Consider the following 6,429-nt stretch of genomic DNA (forward strand, 5'->3'; position numbering starts at 1 on the left):
CTCCGACAGGGCCTCGCCAGTGGGTTCAGAGACCCCCTAGTGGTATAACCCACCCTACTCCTCCAGCGCATCCACGTTGGCAGGCGGCAGGACTGACTCGGCCCTCCAGGCCTCCGCCAACGTTGACTCGGCCCCTCAGGCCTCCGCCAACAATCCCCCCCCCCCAACGTGATGCCTGGGTTTCGAACTCGAGACCTATGGCTCTGATACCAATTGTCAGGATCAAGCGCTACCATTACACCAAAACCCGCAGGTGTTAGTGAAGGCGCAACTTTATTTTCTTAAACTAGCGCAGGGGCCCATAGCGCCACGAGTCGACTCCGACCAAGCCTCGCCCAACTCCGGACTCCGACAGGGCCTCGCCAGTGGGTTCAGGGACCCCCTAGTGGTATACCCACCCTACTCCTCCAGCGCATCCACGTTGGCAGGCGGCAGGACTGACTCGGCCCTCCAGGCCTCCGCCAACGTTGACTCGGCCCCTCAGGCCTCCGCCAACACATACCTTTCAATTTTGGATAAATTAAATGACTAGACATTTGAATTCATTTCAAAACTTTACTATAAATCATCTCTTGCTTGAGCAATTCACTTTACAAATACTCAATGTTTTGTTATCATCAAAAAGGGGGACAGACCCTGTCACCGAGTCGACTCCGATGCTTGCCGAGTCGACTCCCGACGGTTCCGAGTCGACTCCAAAGGGTAACAGACAGAAAGACAGAACGATGGTTTTTAGACCCTGTTACCGAGTCGACTCCAGAAGGCTTCGAGTCGACTCCGATGCTTGACAAGTCGACTCTCTACAGATCCGAGTCGACTCCAAGGAGTAACAGACAGAAAGACAGAGAGGTGTTTTCTAGACCCTGTTACCGAGTCGACTCCAGAAGGATGCGAGTCGACTCCAACGTTTGGCGAGTCGACTCCTAATCGTGCCAAGAGTCGACTCTCAGAGGAAAGCGGACTGAAAGGCAGAAAACCAAACTCAGTGACCCTGTGAACGAGTCGACTCCGAGAATTCGAGAGTCAACCCCAAGTCAGCCGAGTCGACCCCAACAAAGTGCGAGTCGACTCCGAGGCAGCTCAGATCAACAAACAGAGGATCGGTTTTTCGGGCTCTGAGAGCCGAGTCGACTCCAAGAGGATCCGAGTCGACGCGAAAGAGAAATGCAGAAAAAATAGATCTCTAGAATTCTGAGAACGAGCCGTCTCCAAAATGCCGAGTCATCTCCAGATCTTGGCGAGTCGACTCCAGGATTGGACCGAGTCGACTCCAGGTTGGGACGGCACTTTAATTCAAATCCTGAACAGTGGGCGAGTCGTCTCCAGTAAAGCATGACTCGACTCCAGCAACAGCCGAGTCGACTCCAGATCGAGCGAGACGACTCCAACCCCAACGGATACATTGTCAGGAGGTGCAGACTGTGCAGAACGGCTACAAATCAGTGTCTAACGGCTATTTTTCAAAAGGGACTGGTTAAATAGCCAGAGTAAACAGTAGTAGAAAACAAGAGAGTTACTCCATCTGTGCATTAAGTCGTTTCCAACTACCAAGAGTCCATTGAGAGAAAAGACAAGAAAAAGAAGGAAGAAACGCATTCAATTCATTTCTAGAAGTTTTTCCTTCGCATTCAAGGCTCTTCTTCTGACATCAAATCTTCAGTGCACTCAAAGAGAAGACTTAGAGTTCGAGAAGCCCTTTCTTCCTCTTCCGAAATCTGTTTGAGGGCTTCTAACTTTACTCTATTCATATTGATTCATATTTGCTTTTTAAGAAGCTTTCCTTGTATATTTTTCCAAACTGTTTTTCTCACTTGATTCAATCGGGGGATTGAATCAAAGGTTGTAAGATTTGTTGGTGAGCCAAAGTTAAAACTAACGGTGTAAGGGTTTGATGATCCCGGAAAAACAATCGGGTAGTTCTAGTCGGTGAGCCTATGAAAACCGATCGAGTTTGTTGTGATCTCGCGAAAACAACAAGTTGGGTTGTGAACTTGTAAAACAACCGGCTGTAATCCAAGGGATTATAGTGTACTCCTAAGTGAAGCTTAGGGAGTGGACGTAGGAGCAAGGGTTGGCTCCGAACCACTATAAAATTTTCTTGTGTTTGCATTAGCTATTTGTCTCTTCCAATCTTCTCATCAAGTATCTTAATTAACCTGCTTGCATTAGGTTTAATTATTTACTAATCAAGTTTTAATTTGTCAATAATTAATCCAAACCCAATTCATCCTCCCCTCTTGGGTTGTCTCCTTGGGCAACACATAGAAACTTAGGGTATCAGCCACCTTATTCTGAAGTCCGGACTTATGCTTAATGGTGAATGAATAGGTCTACAAAAATTCTACCCAGTGAGCATGTCGTCGGTTCAATTTGGGTTGCCTATTGATGTACTTCAGTGCTTCATGATTAGAAAAGAGAACAAATTTTTTGGGCAAAATATAATGGCTCCAGTGATCCAAGGCTCGCACGATAATATCTATCCTTGTTATCATTAGAATATCACCTCCAAGACTCAATTAACTTCTCACTAAAATAGGCAATAGGCTTACCTTCTTGACTAAGGACGGCACCAATGCCCACATTAGAAGCATCACAATCTACTTCAAATATGCTTTCGAAATTTGGCAATGTTAATATAGAAGCTTCAGTTACCTTTCTCTTTGAAACCTCAAAAGTCTTCTGAGCTTCTTCAGTCCACTTAAAGACTCCCCATTTCAAGCAATCAGTGATAGGAGAAATAATAGTACTAAAATTTTTCATAAATCGATGATAAATGAAGCTAACTTATGAAAACTTCGGATATCATGAACAGACTTCGGAGCAGGCCAGCTTGTGATCGCCTCCACCTTGCTTGGATCTATCTTGATTCCATCACTTGAGACCACAAAGCCTAAGAAGATGATGCTAGTAGTGCAAAAGTGACACTTCTTCAAGTTCGCATACAACTTTTGTTTCCGAAGCTTCTCAAAAACTTAACGAAGATACATCAAATGCTGATCAATGTACTTGTTGTACACTAAAATATCGTCAAAGTAAACTACAACAAATAAACCAATAAAAGGTTTAAATACATGATTCAAAGAAAATCCAATCAAAGGCAGACGAGCTGATTAATAAGGTGCATAAAAGTACTCGGAGCATTCAACAATCCGAATGGCATAACCATCCACTCATACAATCCATTCCTTGTCTTGAATGCAGTCTTTCACCTGTCTCCTGGCCTCATTCGGATCCAATGATAACTGCTCCTAAGATCAATCTTCAAAAATATAGAAGCACCATGTAATAGATCAAGTAGGTCATCAAGACGTGGAATTAGAAACCGGTACTTAATTGTGATCTTGTTCACTACTCTATTATCAACGCACATACGCCAAGAACCATCCTTTTTAGGCACAAGAAGAGCTGGACTGCATATGGACTCATACTTTCCCTCACTAACCCCTTAGCAATCAACTCGTCTTCTTGCCTCTGTAACTCTTCTTGCTCCCTAAGATTCATCCTATATGCTGCCTTGTTTGGGAGTCTAGCACCGGGTATGAAGTCGATGCAATGTTGTATGTCTCTCATAAGTAGTAGTCCAGGTAGAATTTCATCGAGAACAATGTTAAAAAATTCATGAAGCAAAGTATTCATGATAGGAGGCAACTCACGCTTCTCCTCATTCTCCTCTAGAACAATAAGGGCATAGGTTCTACGAGTTTCACTATGGCCTTTCTAACTTCAGTTTTGGATAAAAGGTTACTTCCCTCCTCTTTAGAAGGCTTGGGACTGCTCTCTATCTTAGTAGGCCCTAACACAATCTTCATCCCATCCTTCACAAAGAAATATGTATTTTTGAACCCATCATGCATCACTTTTCTATCATATTGCCATGGACGACCAAGTAATAAGTGACAAGCATCCATAGATATATCATCACAAAGCAACTCATTGGAATATTTCTTGCCAATAGAAAATTGAATAAGGCAACACTTGTGAACCTTTACCTCATTATCCTTGCGAAGCCAAGAAAGCTTGTATGGTTGAGGATGATTTTTCATTTTGAGCTTCAATTTTTCCACTATTGTTGCTGCCACGGCATTCTCATAGCTCCCCCCGTCAATGATCACATCACAGACTTTACCATGAGAAGTGCTGTCACTCGTCATCTTCTACATATACTGCGCTCAAGCTCCTACAAACCACCAAAGATACTCTTTGATCGGCATAAAGCACTTCATCTTCTTCTATCTCCTCATCATATGTTGGTTCATCCAAATCTTCGGCTTCACCTTCGTCTCCCTCCACAAGAGAAATAATTTTGTGGTTAGGACAATCAGATGCAATATGGCCTATATCTTGGCATTTGAAGCATCAACTAGAACCAACTACTGGTCTTCTGCTTTAGAAGAGATTTTGACAAGGACGCCTTGGTGGAACTAACCTTGGAAGGTCTGACACTCTCCCGATTACATGGAGTGTCACAACTTGTAGAGCAAAAAACTCCCCTACGATGCTCCTTCAATTGCTTCTCCACCTTAGCTGTAAGCTTGCACACACTATTAGAAGTCCAATAAGGTTGCAATTGTATCACGTCACAAATTTCACCATGTAATCCGCCAAGATAACGGGCTATGGTTTGCTCCTCGGGCTTCTAAATATCACACCGCAACATTAGATACTCAAATTCAGCAGTATAATCTTCTACAGATAATTCTTTTTACTTAAATTATGAAATTTGAAAAAAACATCTTATCTATAATTATCTGGAAGAAATTTCTATCTCAGCACCTTTCTCATCTTTTCCCATGTCACAATTCACCTTTTTCCTTCATGTGCCCTCTGTTTCTTAAAATGCTCCCACCAGATAGAGGCGTGTTTCTTCAATTTGATGGCTACAATTTTCACCTTGCGATCTTCTGGTACATCTTTGTATTCAAAAATGCACTCCACCGTATGCAACCAATCAATGAACTCATCAAGATGCGCCCTTCTTTCAAAATCAAGAAAATCAACTTTGATGTCGAACTCTCGTTGAAACTTGTGACTCCTTCGAGAACGATTCGATGTTGGGCTATGATCATGATGAAAAGGATTGGTCTCTTCTTCCTCATCATATGATTCTTCTTCCTCTGATTCATGATTTGGGATATTATGTCTCAAAGTTTGAAGACGTGCCAAATTTTGTTGAAGCCGCTGCACTTCTCTCCGCAATTCTTCATTCGCATCATCACGAAGATCCCGCTCGCGATTTGGTCCTTCAACTTCTTGCCCTCTTCGACCACACCCTCGAGTAGCCATGACAACCTGGGATGCTCTGATACCAAATTTGATGCCCAAAAATAGAGGAAAAAGACAACAACGAACACTCCAACACCAACCAAGAATTTGAGAATAGTGGTAAACCCAAAATTTCCAAGAACTAGAACAATTGATAGATAAAAACTCATCACCCAAAGAAATCCACCCAAGGGATACATAGTTTAATATAAAAAAAAAACACCATCCAAAAAAATCCATTCTAGGAATACAGAGTTCTAGCGATCATCACTCACAGATAATCTCTCTGAGATACAAAGCAAGAACACGCTCACCACCCAAAGAAAAGCCTAGAGATATAGAACACCCAAAAAAAGAAAAACAAGCCAAAGGCTTAATTCCTTAATTCACTGAAACTTGAATTAAATTTTCTCTAAAAACAAACATAGGGCATGCTTTTATATAGGCACGTTTGAAATGCTTTTTAAGCAATTACAAATAATCCTAAACTTAGGGAGAAGACATCCTATAAGAAAGAAAAACACCATATATTGGCATTCCATAAGAGTCCTAAACGTGAGGAAAAGCAAAAAGATCATATTTAGGCGTTCAAAAAAAATTTGCCTTTGCTTAGACATAAATCAAAAATAAATTGCCATAGAAAAAATTTCTTTTTGGCTCCCATGTTGAAAAGAACATAGGTTAATCATACCAAAGCCAGAGGCTTGACTGTATTCAATAGCTATAACCAGTTAGTCAAATTTGTGTTCAAATATTTGACTCAAAATAAGGAAAATCAAGTCTAGCCCTGGTCATGGCAAACCAAAGTTGGTCCAAAGTTGGTCCAATAAAATTTCACAGGAGCTTGATTTCTCCGGCAGTTGCAACTATAGAAAAACTAACTTTTTTTTCCATGTACAATCTCCTTTAAATATATTTTGCACGAGAGAAAGGTTAGTTTTCTTAACAACTAGTATGTAACTACTGCGATGCATGTATGATATTTCTCTTTTTTACAATTATTTTAGAAATGCAATATAAGAATATAACAAATTATAATAAATAAAAAAACTTCAATAATCAAATGTTTATTGCACATTAAATAATGAACTTTAATTATAACAGAGTAAAAACACCATGACATCGACATTATTAATACCGGACCTGTGCGACGTACAGGACACAATT

Source organism: Phoenix dactylifera, chromosome 2, assembly GCF_051530095.1.
Source record: "Phoenix dactylifera cultivar Ajwa chromosome 2, Ajwa_hap1_PhDact_Kaust_v1.1, whole genome shotgun sequence".
Taxonomy (NCBI): Eukaryota; Viridiplantae; Streptophyta; class Magnoliopsida; order Arecales; family Arecaceae; genus Phoenix; species Phoenix dactylifera.